This window comes from Periplaneta americana, chromosome 15 (assembly GCF_040183065.1).
Source record: "Periplaneta americana isolate PAMFEO1 chromosome 15, P.americana_PAMFEO1_priV1, whole genome shotgun sequence".
Lineage (NCBI taxonomy): Eukaryota > Metazoa > Arthropoda > Insecta > Blattodea > Blattidae > Periplaneta > Periplaneta americana.
In genome coordinates, this window is record NC_091131.1 from 108103790 (window position 1) to 108121532 (window position 17743).

Consider the following 17743-nt stretch of genomic DNA (forward strand, 5'->3'; position numbering starts at 1 on the left):
TAGTTATTTACCATACCCAGTCCTCGGACTCTGCTCTCTAATATATCATCTAGAACTATCACCAATTTCACCGACTCTAGATATGTCGCACAGTTGATATAGTATCGTTAAAGAGCCGACTAAAAATTGAAAATTGATTTTTTTCTGAATATTCAGTGTAGTTGAAAAGCTTAACTATAATGAGAAAGATTATCTTATTTAATATCATTAATCTATTTATCTATTAGTCCCCTCCAGAGGAGAGGCACGGCCTGGGAACTGTCCTCTCGCGTAGGCCGTCTCGGTGGGTCCATTTTAGTACCCGGAATGGAATGGTATGCATGCCCTAGATTGTCCTGGGGCCGCCTCCAAACTCTTATATAGCATACAGAATCATTTTACTTTTCTGCGTATCACCGCCGTCCGTCAACACCGATCCCACAAGTTATCATGAGTTCAGGGAAATGCCCATGGTCACATAGCACTACCACCAGCAACTAATGATCACATACCGCTGGTTCAAGTTCAGTGGCGGCCCTCAGCCAAATCTACATCGGAGCAAACCCGAAATATCATTCATATCTATACCAAAAAATTTCAATTAGCGTTCTCAAATAAGTAAAATTTATGCCTTTAGTAAAGCGCTTCAATAAATATTTATTTATTTATTTATTTATTTATTTATTTATTTATTTATTTATTTATTTATTTATTTATTTATTTATTTATTTATTTATTTATTTATTTATTCATTTATTCATTCCGTCCGTCCTTCCATCCATCCATCCATCCATCCATCCATCCATCCATCCATCCATCCATCCATCCATCCATCCATCCATCCATCCATCCATCCATACATCCATCCATCGAATCGAATACCACAGACAAACATTCAGATCGTAAACACAATTCCAGCTATGAAAGTATATATCACGTCGTATCGAAACTACGCCTCAGTTGTGTCTGCATTACTCTAGGTTGATGCATAAGTCCGTAGCGTTTTTCTTCGTCATTACAACACTGCGTAGTTAGAAGATTGAATTACATGAACTTCATAAATTCTTATTTTTTTTAACATCTAAAACTTTCTACTAGACCTCAAAGAGGTTTTTAAGCAAGTATCGTTATTAGTAGGCCCTATGTTCAATACAAGAAGTCATGGCAACAATTCAGCCTTTCAATAAGCCAACGCAACATGGTCAATAAAACTACTCTACTCTGTCGATTATTAATTATTTATTGAAATGTCGATTAGGCTGAAGTTTCAGGTTGGTTGAATGGTTGGTTGGTTAGGAGATTATTTATAATTTGTTATTACTATTTGGAGTGTTGTGCTTGAAAATATGCCTTAAATTTCGTGGACTTAAAGAAAGTTTACGGGTATGTTATTTGTGGGCTAAATAAGATGGAGTGTCAAGTGGAAAAAAGAACACTTCTGACATATTCTTCTGTTTGAGTTTAATACAGAAGTAAAGGCAGTGGAGGCGACTCGAAACATTTATGTCGTGCACGGAGAGAAAGCCATCTGAGAAAGTACTGCAGGATAATGGTTTTGTCGTTTCAACACAACACACCGTACAAAAATTAGTGTCCATCCACAGAAGATGATGTTATGCGTCTGGTGGGGATAAAGAATTGCTTCCCAGGAATGTAACCCTAACTGCTGATATTTATTGCCAACTCAGACGCCTTGCGACCGAAATTGAAGAAAAACGACCGGGAAGACTACATCAAGTGCTGCTGCAACACGATAAAGCACGTTCGCACTCCGCTAACATGGCGAAAGCAGCTATCCAGGAGCTTGGTTGGGAGGTGATTCCACATCCTCCATATTCTTCTCATCAGATTTCCATCTTTCTCTGTTCGATAATCATCCAGGGAACTCTTTTCATTTCGAAGATGTTTTACAAACTTGGCTTGACGACTTTTTAACTACAAACCAACAAATTTCTTCAGACGCGGAATCGAAAAAACTACCCCATCGTTGGCAGAGATTTACAGATATGTAGGAGAATAAATGACTGTCGTCTATTCATCTCAAATAAATATTTTGTCACCGCGAAAAATCGTTACGAACTTCTCCATCAACCCAACAAAATGATATGAATATTCCCTCGAGTAGAATACGGTTCTCGGCCCGCAGTGGAGAACCGCCGGTGTGTAAGATGAAAGATGTATCGCTTTAGGATGAGATAAGGATGTCTCAGCGGTTGAAGGAATAAAATTATCTCACCAGGAGCTAAAAGAACAGTAAGGGAGGAACACGATAAGAGAAAATCCCGCAGGCGAGTAAATGTCAGACAAGGAAATGCAGAAGAAGAAAACAAAAGGATTCATGGAGCTGTGTATTTTCTGTCTAAGTAGACATGAATAAACTCTTGTAAGTGGTAAGGGTTCGAGCCTCAGCTAAACTTCTGTAGGTTCTTATTTCTGTTCATTGTCGAAAATATAAGTATATATAATTTTTCAGTTACAAAATCTATGGTGGAAGCATGATACAGACTGTAGTAATTGATAGTACTTACTTACTTACTTACTTACAAATGGCTTTTAAGGAACCCACAAGTTCATTGTCCCCTCACATAAGCCCGTCATCGGTCCCTATCCTGTGCAAGATTAATCCAGTCTCTATCATCATATCCCATCTCCCTCAAATCCATTTTAATATTATCTTCCCATCTACGTCTCGGTCTCCCCAAAGGTCTTTATCCCTCCGGTCTCCCAACTAACAATCTATATGCATTTCTGGATTCGCCCATACGTGCTACATGCCCTACCCATCTCAAATGTTTGGATTTAATGTTCCTAATTATGTCAGGTGAAGACTACTGTAACTTCATTCCTCTTAGCCCCAAATATTTTCCTAAAAACCTTATTCTCAAACACACTTAACCTCTGTTCCTCTCTTAAAGTGAGAGTCTAAGTTTCACAACCATGCAGAATAACCGGTAATATAACTAACTGTTTTATAAATTCTAACTTTCAGATATTTTGACAGCAGACTAGATGACAAATCTTCTCAACTGAATAATAACAGGCATTTCCTATATTTATTCTGCGTTTAATTTCCTCCCGAGTGTCATTTATATTTGTCACTGTTGCTCCAAGATAGTATTTAAGTGCTGCTAAATGTTGACTATTAAAACTACACAAGTTATCTTAGGCTTATATATTTCATCCCACAGGTCTGTAATTAATTATTAATTTGAGAAGTCCTTATTCGATTATGTTCCCTGTTGAATATAAATAATTTCTCTATGAACATATCAATTCTACCTACTGTAGTGTAGTGAAGTCTATACTAGAATGTTTGTAGAAATATTAGTACTGCTTTACTGTTTTCTTTTTTTTCTATTTCCTCTCTCTCTCTCTCTCTCTGTAAGATTTAGAAATTGGAGGCATACCGGTACAATAATATGGACAGTACCATAGGTTTATAAGTTTGTTTTGTTTCTCTTCTCGTGGTCGTAAGATACCACTGTATTGCACTACAGAAATGAATCAATTTATACTGGGTGTTCATTTCAAAGTGTGTCATGACGTCACTGTTGTTGGGTCACCGATTTGAAGCGAGTTTCAGCTTATATGTTAGAGAAGTTGCGTATTATTTAAGGCATTCTTCAATCTGAACTTGAGAACGTGTACGGTATAACTTGAACGTCGTAGCAACAGATGGCGGTCTGTACGGTGCCATAACCTCTTTCGAACTGTGTTTTTCGCCGGCAAGTCGTACGCAGGGTATTTGTTATCCTCGGTTGCTTACAGTAACATTCCACAACACAAATCAAATGCTCCGTGTCCATGTTGACCGTCGAAGTTAATGTCAGCAAATACGTAAATAATCGTCTTAACCCTCTCCCCATATCCCGACAGTACGTATTTCCAAACAGTTCACATTCCTGCCACTACCGGCGTTACCGTACGTATCTGTACGTACTCTTCAGAATGAACGCCGTACTTGCTAGGCAACTTCTCTTCCTCATAGGTTATACACCTCTGCGGAAGTGTAGGAAGATTGAATTGTCTAGGCTCATCGGCTAGCCACATGACGGCATACAGCGAGCTATAACATACTTTGAACTGAACACCCAGTATTATACTTTGAGACTATGTTTATTTATTTTACTATAATATAGTTTCATGTCTTTTATATCCTAGTAGCTTGATTTCATTATTAATTTATGTCATTTCTTTATTTACTTATTCATGCATTTACCTTACATTTATTTATTTATTTACTTATTTTATTAATTTGTTAGCTTTTCTAATTTTTAAAATAATGTTTATTTATATGTATATATTTTTTTTTCCTGAAGTAAAATCTCTTTATCTTATGTATATCCAGTTCTTTAAAACCTAGTAAGTATATTTTTGTTTTATATATAATTGTCTTATAAATCTTTCATTCCGTAAATTTTTGTCCTTAGTTTATCCTACCACTTTAAAACTGTGTTTGAATATTTCTTTCTATAAATCTGTCACGAAAATGAGCAATCTTTTAAGGTATGCACTCATCTAAAAACTAATTTCCTTTCACTTCTTATTATTCTATAAATCTGTCATGAAGAATACTCCATAATTCCTGATTTTTTTGTGGAATATGCCAATAATTTATTTTATTTTATTTGGTCATTCATTCATTCATTCATTCATAATTTTCTCCCCAAGGGCAGGTCTATCATTGCAATCCCAGCATTCTCCGATATTTTCTATTTTCTACATATTGTAACTTTTATTACAATCAAGAATGTAACTTTTATTCAAAGCAACAATATAATTGACTGTAAACACTCCCGTCAACAATGGGATTTCCACTCCACACAGTAACACAGTATTCGTTATTGCACTCCACAGACGACAATGACAATTTACTTGAATTATTGAGAACAACAATGTACTGCTAATTTTAACTAATGTTCACAAAGCACTATTTACAAATCAGAACTGTCAGTTCTCAGTTCACAGTTCGTTTGCCTTGGCTAGTTCTTCTAGCTCAGTCACTCGAGTTCACAGTATCTCGAACCCCAGGCCTTCAGAGACAATCCGCTGAACTTCGAACTCAGGTCCCCCAACTGCGGTCCACTGCATTCAAACTCAGGACTTCCGGCTCCACAGTTACGGACACAACTCAAGTCGAACTCCGGTCTCGAAGCTGGCTTCACTGCTACACAAGGCTGGCTGGCTTGCTGTCCAACGACTACAACAACAACTGCCCAAGTTCACTCGCGTGTCGTAATTTATAGCCAAACCATAGTTTCCAGAGAGTACGATGCTAGAAATTTCCACGGATGTCCAGAAGATGGCACTCTCGAATTCTCTGGATTTCTCCCTTCAGTCACAGGCGCATTATTTCCACTCTCTGCTGCGGTAGCCGTCTCTCCTCTCCTCTCCTCTCTACGCCACAGCACATGCCCCAGGAAGCAAATGCGCGCGCAACTTCCGCGCCGAACCACGGCCGACCTTGCCCTTCTTCTGCCGGTTGTGAGATCGAATCTCACGTGGCTGCCACAATATATTTTATCTGTTATTTTTCTATAAATCTGCCATGAAGAACAATTCTTCCTTTTAAGTTATGCGATCCCTCTGAAAAACTATTTCTCCTTTTTTATCTTTATTCTACAAATCTTCCATGAAGAATAATAATTCTTATTCTTATTGAGTAAGAACGTTAATGCCAATTTCTGACTACGGAATCTACGTAGGTATTCAGGTACTGCATAGTAGGCCTACGGATATAGCAATAAGTAGGTAATAGAGATGAGCATGGCCAGTCCGTGGTCCTACAGCCGACTACCTTACAGCGGTAAGACCGCCAAGCCTATCCCCGGTCCCTGTGAACTCTTGCTTCAGAGTTCGTGTTCGATGCAACGAACTCTAGCCCGACGAACCCGAGACAGCTGGCCCGCGGAGACCATGGAAGCCTGCCTGGAGACCGCAGCGATTCCTTCACAATTCGTGTGAACTCTGAGTCCGTTAAACATAGATTTCCTCATACTGTTCTCTTAAATCAGCGTGACCAAAGCGGGTGTCGTGATTACATCGTGTAATTACAGACATTCAAACGGGTACGAGGAGTTTTCTGTACATTGCTCTGTGTTTCATTCACTACTGAAGGAAAGCAGTGGCGTTATCATGTCGCTCTACAAACTCTGTTTCAGCAAGCAGTAAGAGGTGCTGTTTGTTGTTCTGTCGGACGAAATGTAATATGTTTACTTTGCTCAACGGTTCAATTATGAGTATATAGAAACATTAATTGCCACGCTGAATAATGTATTGTTGTTATTATTATTATTATTATTATTATTATTATTATTATTATTATTATTATTATTATTATTATTATTATTATTGACCACTAAGTTTGTGTTTCTATCATTCTTCTGTACGTGTATGAATATTGATACTTTTAGATCTTCTCCCTAGAAGGATAAAATTATTAGGTTTTATCTCAGTTTTAATCTTCTTAATCTTCAGATGAGGGTAACTATTTATTAGTTATTTAATTAATAATAATATTGTAGAAAAACTGATTCAATATTATGTGCCAATGAACTGTTAAACACCAGGAACTGACGTCTTAAATCGTAGCCAGGAAGAGAAAGATGAGATAAATAAATCTGACGAAGTCAGCTACCTAATGTGTTCTGAAATATCTCGTGCTCTAAAGCCTTTTAATAGAACATAATTTCTCAAAAGAGTAATTATTAAAATAGCTTAAAATAACTTGTACATATAAAGGTTTTAATTTTGAAAAACTACGAATTTCTCGACCAATTATCGAGAGAAGAATTTAGAAAATTCCTGATTATATTCAAGAGAAATGTTTAAAAATAAGCAAGAAAAATTGTATATTATTCACTGGCTCTTGATGACAGCAGTGACATTACTGATACAGCAAAGCTTGAGATTTTTATCCGCGGGATTGATCAAGATGTTAGTACAGGAACCACCACTGGTTGTAGTGGTACCTTTCCTTCGTCTCCTTACTTCATAGGCTGTCTGTCGCATGTAATCACTGCAGCTCGCGTTTTGGTCGCCGCTGTCTTACATCGATTGATCTATTACTATTCGCTTATGTAATACTAATCATTCTTTCTGCAAATAATGCATTACAACACGATATGCATAACATAACATTTTTCATATTTGTTGTTTTGCTCCGTAGTGCTTCGTGGTGAATTATACTGGATGAAAACTACATCATTATCAATGTTTAATTGTGAAATTACAGGAAATGAAGTTATAATCTTTAATTTAATTATAATAATAATTGAAAGCCTAAAACATTTACAAGGATAGATATTCTGACCGAAATTCACGTCTCCGTTGATTTTTCAAGGGTCTTGATAATAACATGATACTGTGAAGCCAAGCCACCAGCGATAATTTTACGTTGTGTACAACGAACTGAAAGCCTGCTAGGGTGGGGGTATAGCCTTTATTACTCCCCTTCACTTGTTTCATTTTCCAGGGGCTAGCTCGCGAGTCACAAAATGCCGACGTATATTCTACATCTTCCAATGGAACAAGAGAGAGGATCGGAAGGCGACGAAAGCCAATCCGAATGACAGTATAATTTAGAAAATGTTCTCGAAGTCCAAGATTTACTGCGTGACGCCAAATGTTTTAACGAAAAAGAAATAGATATCCCTTTGTCATACTGTTTTGGAACGAAACTTGAGCGGCATTTATTGCACTAATTTTGAATTCCACTAAGATTAATTAAACCTTAAATCCGAGTTTAATCCTTGTGCTGTAGTTTTTAAGTGCTGGAATATTGGCCTACTTCTTTACATACTTTCATCTTTTCTAACGGAAAGTGCATATAGGTCTACTATATAGGCTGAAAAAATTCTCAAAATACAATTCCATTGACTATGTGTGTTTAGCTGTAAAACTTGAGGAGATATTTTATTACTTACAGACATTAGACAGCTAATAAATTGGACGTAGGTCCTAATGTGGGGTGGACGTTCTATCTGTGAACGAAAAATTGTGGTTAATTTGTTACTCGCGGTAGTGAATATTTCTCCTCATCGTTATAGTCATCTTTTATTCTTATTGTCCTCCACATTAGTATCACTTGAGCTCTGTCTTCTCTTCCTTTACAAACGCTCAGTAAATACATTTTATATGCAATAATAATGTTGATTTTTAACTTACAACTGTATATTTTACATTGCTTGAAAAGGAAATACAGAACATTAACAACATTAATTATAGTTAACACAACTTGAAACTGATTTTTTATGCAGACACCTTTTTTTATTTGTGAATACAGTATTTCGTTCTAATAATAATTTAGCATATTTAATATAAGTACCTTTCCTTCACTTTGTTACTGTGAAAGAAACTGTCTAAATGTTACTGTCCGTGCTACTGAATTTACAGCTCTGTATCGATAAGCTACCCCTTTTAGATATGCAGTGTGCTTTATTTATCCTTCGAAGATGTGGAAAAATTCAAATACCTGGAAGCAACAGTAACAAATATATATGACACTCGGGAGGATATTAAACGCAGAATAAATATGGGAAATGCCTGTTATTATTCGGTTGAGAAGCTTTTGTCATCTAGTCTCCTCTCAAAAAATTTGAAAGTTAGAGTTTATAAAACAGTTATATTACCGGTTGTTTTGTATGATTGTGAAACTTGGACTCTCACTTTGAGAGAGGAACAGAGATTAAGGGTGTTTGAGAATAAGTTTCTTAGGAAAATATTTAGGGCTAAGAAGGATGAAATTACAGGATAATGGAGAAAGTTACGCAACGCAGAACGTTTGAGATGGGCAGGGCATGTAACATGTATGGGCGAATCCAGAAATGCATTTAGAGTGTTAGTTGGGAGGCCGGAGGGAAAAAGACCTTTGGGGAGACCGAGACGTAGATGAGAGGATAATATTAAAATGAATTTGAGGGAGGTGGGATATGCTGATAGAGACTGGATTAATCTCGCACCGATGGCGGGCTTATGTGAGGGCGGCAATGAACCTGCGTGTTCCTTAAAAGCCATTTGTAAGTAAGTAAGTAAGTAAGTGTGCTTTACTTAGCCCGCGAAGTAAGAGCAACGGACGGTACAAGCCTGCACGATATGATGAAGCAACTGCACTAGCTGCGTAATGCAAGGCCAAGAGGAAGTTGGGCCGAAAAACGGCCCATTGCTCATCTCTAGTAATAGTTTTACCGGTATGAGAAAATTAAGCGTCGATTTTTTCCCCACAAATGTCATATCTTTCCAGAAGCGAAGCGTAGTCCTCAATGGCGATAAGTCGCCATCTAACTGGATGATTTGTAATTGCCTTCAGCAAAGTAAAATCTATATGTCAATGGTGGGACAACAATGGCTGAAAATATTGTTTTTAAAATATACGTGTACCATAGTTCTTGTACCCATCATAAGTCAGATATGACATTTCTATTATTATGTAATATAAAATGGTTGTATAATTTCAGTCAGCAACTTATCGAAGTGTAGCTACAGAATGAATTCTGTTACATCACATTAAATTATATATTTCACAAATCACATTATATTATATTTCACGGATATTTTCGACTTATACAAAAGTCATCTTCAGGTGACATAATGAAGGCAAACAAAATTGAACACAGGTGATGGCAGTACAATGAGTGAACACATATACGCATTACAAAACATGCATGCCCATTTTAAAAGAGCGACTCTAAGTCACAACAGCATACAATAAAAAACGACTCTTAGATTTTTTTTTTAAACTTAATTGTAAACATTGGTACACAGTTTGTCATTTCTCACACAACATGGAATTAATCTGTGTCCTTTTTTACATGGTTAGTCCACACCTGTGGAGTAACGGTCAGCGCGTCTGGCCGCGAAACCAGGTGGCCCGGGTTCGAATCCCGGTCGGGGCAAGTTACCTGGTTGAGGTTTTTTCCGGGGTTTTCCCTCAATCCAATACGAGCAAATGCTGGGTAACTTTCGGTGCTGGACCCCGGACTCATTTCACCGGCATTGTCACCTTCATTTCATTCAGACGCTAAATAACCTAGATGTTGATACAGCGTCGTAAAATAACCCAATAAAATAAAATAAAATTTACATGGATATAATTTTTACATGATTATTTCAACTAATTATATGACTTAGAGCCACACTTATGCTCTTTTAAAATGAGCATGCATGTTTTGTTCACTCATTGTACTTGCCATCACCTGTGTTCAATTTTGTTTGCTTTTATTATGTCACCTGAAGATGATTTTGTATAAGTCGAAAATATTCGTGAAATATAATATAATGTGATTTGCGAAATATATAATTTAATGTGATGTAACAGAATTCATTCTGTAGCTACACTTCGATAAGTTGCTGACTGAAATTATACAACCATTTTATATTATATTCCAACTAATCTTAATCTTAATATGACCTTCAAACTTATTTCTATTGAGCTAATTGACTTGAGAAATGGCAGGACATAGTCAATGGTGACAGTGGAGCAATGGTTGAATGAGAAATGGAAATAGGCCAATTCAGTGAAATACAGTCCCTGGCTCCCTTTGTCCTCTTACAAATCTAACAATAGCTTCCTAGGATCGAACTAGAGACAATGGAAACAATGGTGGAATAATAACGGCAGGAAAAATTGAAGTACTCGAAAAAAACCTGTCTCTTTGGTGTTTTGTTCAACATGAATCTTACAGGTACTTTCTACAATCAAATCACAGCCCTTTTCTTTGTGAAAAATCTCAGCTCACTGAACTTCAGCTAGGGTTATATGGAACGCAGCTACATGTGCATATGGATCTCGAGTTATGCAAAGTGCTTTAACCCTTGCAGAATCTCTTGGAGCACAAGTCATTTGAATTACATGCTCTCAGACAAGATGAAAAACGATTAGCGAAGTGTCTTGTGGTGCAGACTGCTCTATGAGATGCACTTGTTTGCCAGACGGCGCGTGCGGGCACCTGTGAGCTCCAGAGTCGACACTTGTTTACGTTCCGTAGAAACATCGCAGCAAAAAAGCTTCTGAACTAGTTCCAGAGACACGTCATGCATCAAGGGACATCAAGTCGCTGTGTGTAGCTATGGTAGCACAGATGTACGCGAGTCAAAAGACTGTGTGGTAAAAGGCCGCAGTTTCGACACCGGATGAAAGAAAGATTCTCTCACATAATTTCCAGAAGAGTTCGATTCAGCCACCTATTAAACAATTGTACCAGTTGCGTTTTTTGGGCGCAAAATGTACGTAGCATGATGATAATAATTCACCTCATGACATTTTTATGACAGTTCAGTTTCCTGTCCATCCAAGGACACTTCATTGCTTGTGCGCGATATGTTAATTTATATATAATAATAATAATAATAATAATAATAATAATAATAATAATAATAATAATAATAATAATGATGGTTTTATTTAACCTGGCAGAGTTAAGGCCGTAAGGCCTCCTCTTACACTCAACCAGGATTGAAACTTGCTTACATAGTTGAACATACAACTGGATCGGATTTAAGTAATTACATACTGATACGATTTAGGTACATAATGAGATCAAAAGAGGTAGTTACATAAAAATTTACCTCATAAAATAAAAATAAATATAGTAGAATTTAATTTTTAATTTTATTTCCTATTTTATTTTATTTTTATATTCTCTTATAGCCTATTAATATTATATCCGAACTGCGACCGAACACGAGCGCTGCTCATTCGGTCTCAAATTTTGTTAATACTACTGTATCTCCTTTTTTATATTGATTATATTATTTTATTTATATTTCTCTTGTTTGTTTGTAATTATATTATTTATTCTGTATATTTAAATTTAAATAAATAAAAAAGAATACATATTAATGCTGTTAGAATCAAATACGAATCACACAAAAACAGAAGCTGATAAAGAAAAAAACTTTTTTTTAATGTTTCTTGCACTTCATGAGTCAATTCCTACTAATTTTGGGTTGAGAAAAACGAATATGATAATGAAAAATTTTTCTTAGCTCTAGTTTCTGTGATACACAATAGGTGGAAGTATTTCAGTTTAACGGATTAAGAGAAAACGATACATTTTAATTACATATGACAACAATATTGAAAGTGCACTTAATTTTTTTAAATGGCAGTTACATTCTAAGAGTTCTAAATTTATGGAAGAATACCTGGCAGATGGTTGGGTCTGAAGAGGATCATGTGTGGCTTCATGAGATCGTCGTCTTTTAGCTTGCCTCTTGTGAGTTCCGGAGCATCCCTACGCCAAGACAGCAGTAATCCGCAAGCATTGTTTCATTCCAGCGGCCCTGATATCTTTGTTCCATAACAGAAATATCGTGATGGAACCTTCCTCCGTGTTCATCACTGAAAGCTCTACAACTAGGAGGGAAAAAGTCTAGGTGGGAGTGGAGAAAATGGATTTTAAGGGACATTTTGCATCTGAGTTGATGGTATTTTTGCAGGAGCACTGTCACCAACTGAGTGTAGTTATCATCTCTTTTGTTGCCTAAAAATCCATGAATAACTCCCTTGAAGGCTTCCCAAACTTCCTTTACTTTCCCCTCCAAAACTTGGTCAAATGCAGGATCCTTTACAAGTTCTCGAATTTGTTGCCCGACAAAAATACCTTCCTTGACTTTGGCAACACTTAATTTCGGAAATTTCTCTCTTACGTACTTAAAGGCCTGTCCTTCTTGGTTCATACGTATGACAAAATATTTTATCAAACCCAGCTTAATATACAGGGGTGGAAGAAGACATCTTTCGGGTCCACGCGAGGCTCGGCAACAACATTTTTCTCGCTAGGGTTATGATTTCTTGCAGGCCAGTCTGCCTGAATATAATGTGATTTCCTATCCCTGCTGTCCCACATACATAATAAGCAGCAATATTTTGTGTACCCCAGTTGCATTCCTAAGAGTACAGCAATGAGTTTTAGATCACCACCCATGTGGCCCGGGTTCGAATCCCGGTCGGGGCAAGTTACCTGGTTGAGGTTTTTTCCGGGGTTTTCCCTCAACCCATTACGAGCAAATGCTGGGTAACTTTCGGTGCTGGACCCCGGACTCATTTCACCGACATTATCACCTTCATTTCATTCAGACGCTAAATAACCTAGATGTTGATACAGCGTCGTAAAATAACCCAATAAAATAAAAAAAAAATAAATAGATCACCACAGATTTTCCACTTGTGTTCATGATATTCGATTGAGTCGAAGAGGGCTGCCATATTTGCATAAATCTCCTTCATGTGAACTCCATGACCAACAGGAATAGAAGGAAGACGGTTGCCATTGTGAAGTAATACAGCTTTCAAACTAAGCTTGGAGGAGTCTATGAATAGCCTCCATTCAATTGGATCATGGTTCAAATTCAAACATTTCATCAAGCCATTAATATCGCAGCAAACAAGATTGTTTTTCTTCTTAAAAAAAAAAAAAGGGAAGCAGATCCCTGTGACGTTGTCTGTACTGTGAGACCCTGACATTACGTTCGAGAAGATTCCATTACTGTAGTCTACACCCTAGAATTTCTGCCTTCTACTTTGACAGGTCAAGGTCTCTAATGAGATCACTCAATTCCGCTTGACTCAGTCTTTGCGATTTATCACCTTTGTTCCTCAAAATCAGGGTCCTGGAATGTGGAAGGCTTGTTGGGTTCTTCTTCTTGTTCCACACTGTCTTCATTTTCTACTTCAAATACACAATTTCCATGGCATTTTTACAAATTTTACGCTTTAAAAACACTTCCAAACCAGAAATTCTGCATTAATTACAGCAGAAACAATATGAAATTCACAGTGACAGCAACAATACCTATGTAGCTGAAGAACATTTGTGTTTTGTTATTTGACAGGTGTGCCAACTCCCAAAACAAAATTTCCCCCAAATTTCCCCCAAACTGAAAATGTTGACTCTAAAAAGTGAAATGTCACTTTATCTACAAAGCAAGAGCTAATATGTCATTTTGATGATGATTTTTGAATTCAGCAGGTGGAAATACATAAGAATTAGCTATTTTTGAGCAAGAAACATTTTCATTGTTGACCAGTAATTCAATAAAAAATGTACACAGTAAAAATAAAAATAAGCACATTGGAATACATATTAGTATTAGATTACAATTAAGTAGGATTCACATAATTAAACCTGAAACCAACAATTGAATAGAATGTACACAATAAAAAAATAATAGACTAATAAAAAATAATAACAAAAAACAACACAGTGGGATACATATTAGTGATAAGTGATAAATAAATACGATTTACATGATTACACAATAAAAATAAGAAACAAAAAATAAAAATAAATATAGTGGAATACATTGCATTCAATATTTGCAACGCGTTAAGTCTGGCAACTCATCATAAGATATTTTTCTAATTTACATTTAAAAGAAATTAAAGTTCGGCAGCCCTTGATTTCAGGCGGCAGAGAATTTCAGTGACAAGAAGTAGCAACAGTGAAAGATGAATAAAGAGATGGTGTGAGGAGTGGTATTTCTAGCGTGTTATCATATTGTACCCGAGTATTTAAGTTATGATAGCTAGAAAGATTGTGGAATCGTACAAATAAGTAAGAGAGAGCAGAGTGTGCAAAATTCGGTACCGTATAAGAGACAAAGGGAATGTAACTTTCTCCTCTCATATAACCTTAGCGACAATAATTTATCGAAAGAAGGCGAAATGTGATCGTAGTAGCGGACATTACAAACGAAACGAACACACGCATTACGAACATTTTGCAGTTTCTGGGATAAATCCACCCTGAGATCACTTAATAAAGCGTTACAATAATCGAAATGTGGCATAATAAGAGTATGTACAAGCGTCTGCTTTAATTGCATTACAGTACAACTCCAGATGATAATCTCCCTGATTTTATAGAGATCACATAACTAGTTTTTAGTGTCAGACTTATTGTTTTGTCTATTATTACTGTTATTATTATTATTATTATTATTATTATTATTATTATTATTATTGTCATTATTATTACTATTATTATTATTATTATTATTATTATTATTATTATTATTATTATTATTAAGAAGGGCGTTCCTTACCAATTCCCATCTCCATTTCATCTTCCGTGGATTGGCAGGTCTGATGTTACATGCGTTCTATGATTATCAAGAACATGGATGGGCAACTCGTACTCACAATGTGCTAAAAAAACCTTGAAAGAGAGAAAGACAGACGGAGCCAGCCGCAGCAGTTACAAGTTGTCTGTAGTTTCGCTGCAAAAGCAGTTCATTGCCACGATGTGCTCTGGCGGCTAATGCAGGCGGTCGTAATATCTACTCCATGATTTGAATTTCAGAATGGCGCATGGGACAATAATTATAGTAATTTTAGACAGACTGCACCTAAGCACACACAACAAAATGATATTATTTCCTAGCTTTGTAAATTAGTTTAGTACTGGAAATACAAACTGAATACAACTTTTTCAAGATACAACAAACATGACTGCAACACTTATTTATTATTACATTACTTGTTAATATTTTATTATGTCTTATTTGAAACATAGAACGCGAGAATTTACAAGTCTTCATAGATTAAAGACTATTCGCAAACAATCGAAAATTCAAGGAAGTATTTTTTACATGTCACGGCAGATGAAATAAACTTACTTCTAAGCTCTTTCTGTACATTGAGAGCTTTTACACTTCTTTCTTGTATTAAATTCTGCCTCAAGCACATACAGTACATATGGAAGCAAAGAGTATATTTAGAAATTCTGACTTAGGTAGCATTACGAACAGTTCGATCCCTGACTTCGCTGGAATCTGAGTGGCGTGCTGTTCTGTAGATTTATCAATTCAAGCTATAAATTTCCAGGATCTTCTATCGGCTTTAAGCCAAAAAGATTTCAGAAAAATCTCTATTCCTTGTCAATTGTCACTGTTTCTCCAAACTTACCCAGTGAATTCTGCTGTAGGGCTTGAAGTAGGGTCTTATATTTGATAAGAAGTTTTTCTTATCACTCTTAAGATAGTTTATAGTCAAGGAAAATGAAGTTTTCTATGTTATACATGATACTGCCACATTTCAAATTTATCCATAAATGCTCTTAGCTAGTCTCTCATATGTCGTGCAATTCTGTAACTCGCACGCACAACGTGCTAACGATATTTGATATCAGTCTCATGTTGTTGATATCCCATTTTTACCTTCAGCTATTCCAAAGCAGATCTAGACTGTATTTCTTTACTAAAATCTTCACTGTGTTTATTTGTAACATAAAATGCCATGCGTAAGAAAGTGTAATATAATATAAGCTTTACCTCCCTTGTTAATAAAAAGAATCTTTGTCTTTCGACTCATCACTGAAGGGAAATGATCTGGGAATTATATTGCTTTTCACTTAAAACGAGCCGCCACTTGCTGCAGACGCGAGCAAACTTGCTTCTTGTAAGAACCGCATACAGATACAGAGTCCGTTCTACCTGCACTGAGGTTGTGTTCACACTTTGAGAGCACCCATGGTCAAGAACAAAGTAAGACGTTTAGTTCGGCATTTTGTTTATGCGGCTCGATGCTTGGTCGCATAATAGTTGCACTCGATTAAATATTTTGTTTGGAAAAATATCTATATAGGCTTACTTTCACCGTAAATAGATATAATTAAAATAGACATTGAAAGATAAAGTAAAAATAAAGTTTCTACCAAATTGTTATTGTTTTTCGTCAATGCACCTATTATAAATATTAACTCTAAATACTCGAATACAATAAACAATCCTCAAACAAGTAAAATGTCAATTTCACGAGATTCTGTCTCTAACTCAAAATATTATTTTTGTCTACCGCTGTGGAGTAAGAGTGAGCATGTCTGACCGTGAAACGAGCGGGCCCGGGTTCAAATTCTGGTTGGAACAAGTTACCTGGTTGGGATATACCGAAGTACATATGATGTTTCCATGCAGATATTCTGCGTCATCGTACGATGAAAGAGTAGTGGAAAGGAGAAAAATTCTCTCCGGCACCGGGATTTGAACCCGGGTTTTCAGCTCTACGTGCTGATGCTTTATCCACTAAGCTACACCGGATTCCCATCCCGGTGTCGGATCGAATCGTCTCAATTTAAGTTCCACCTCTTGGGTTCTAGTGGCCTGCCCTCTGCACTACGTCATAGCTGTCTATGAACGTAGGACAATGTCCACATATATGCTTAGTGGATAAAGCATCATCACTACGTACAGCTGAAAACCCGGGATCAAATCCCGGTGCCGAAGAGATTTTTTCTCCGTTCCACTACTCTTTCATCGTACGATGACGCAGAATATCTGCATGGAAACATCATATGTACTTCGGTACATTAAATAATATATATGTATTATTCCATCGGATCCCGGCCAATCAGTCACTCATAACGAGTACACCTCAGCACATATGTGGACATTGTCCTACGTTCATAGACAGCTATGACGTAGTGCAGAGGGCACGCCACTAGAGGGAACCCAAGAGATGGAACTTAAACTGAGACGATTCGATCCGACACCGGGATGGGAATCCGGTGTGGCTTAGTGGATAAAGCATCAGCACGAAGAGCTGAAAACCTGTGTTCAAATCCCGGTGCCGGAGAGAATTTTTCTCCGTTCCACTACTCTTTCATCGTACCTGGTTGAGGTTTTTCGGGGTTTTCCCTCAACCCATTACAAGCAAATAGTGAGTAACTTTCAGCGCTGGACACCGCATCAATTTCGTTGGCATTATCACCTTCATTTTCCTCAGAAGCTAGATCACCATCGTAGTTAACAAAGCGTCGTAAAATAC

General features: G+C 36.8%; 1 protein-coding gene across 3 annotated transcripts in view; it reads left to right on the forward strand.

Moving 5' to 3' along the window:
* Scgdelta (sarcoglycan delta) overlaps window positions 1-17743 on the forward strand; it is a 436735-nt gene that overhangs the window by 376712 nt on the left and 42280 nt on the right. The window lies entirely within an intron of this gene.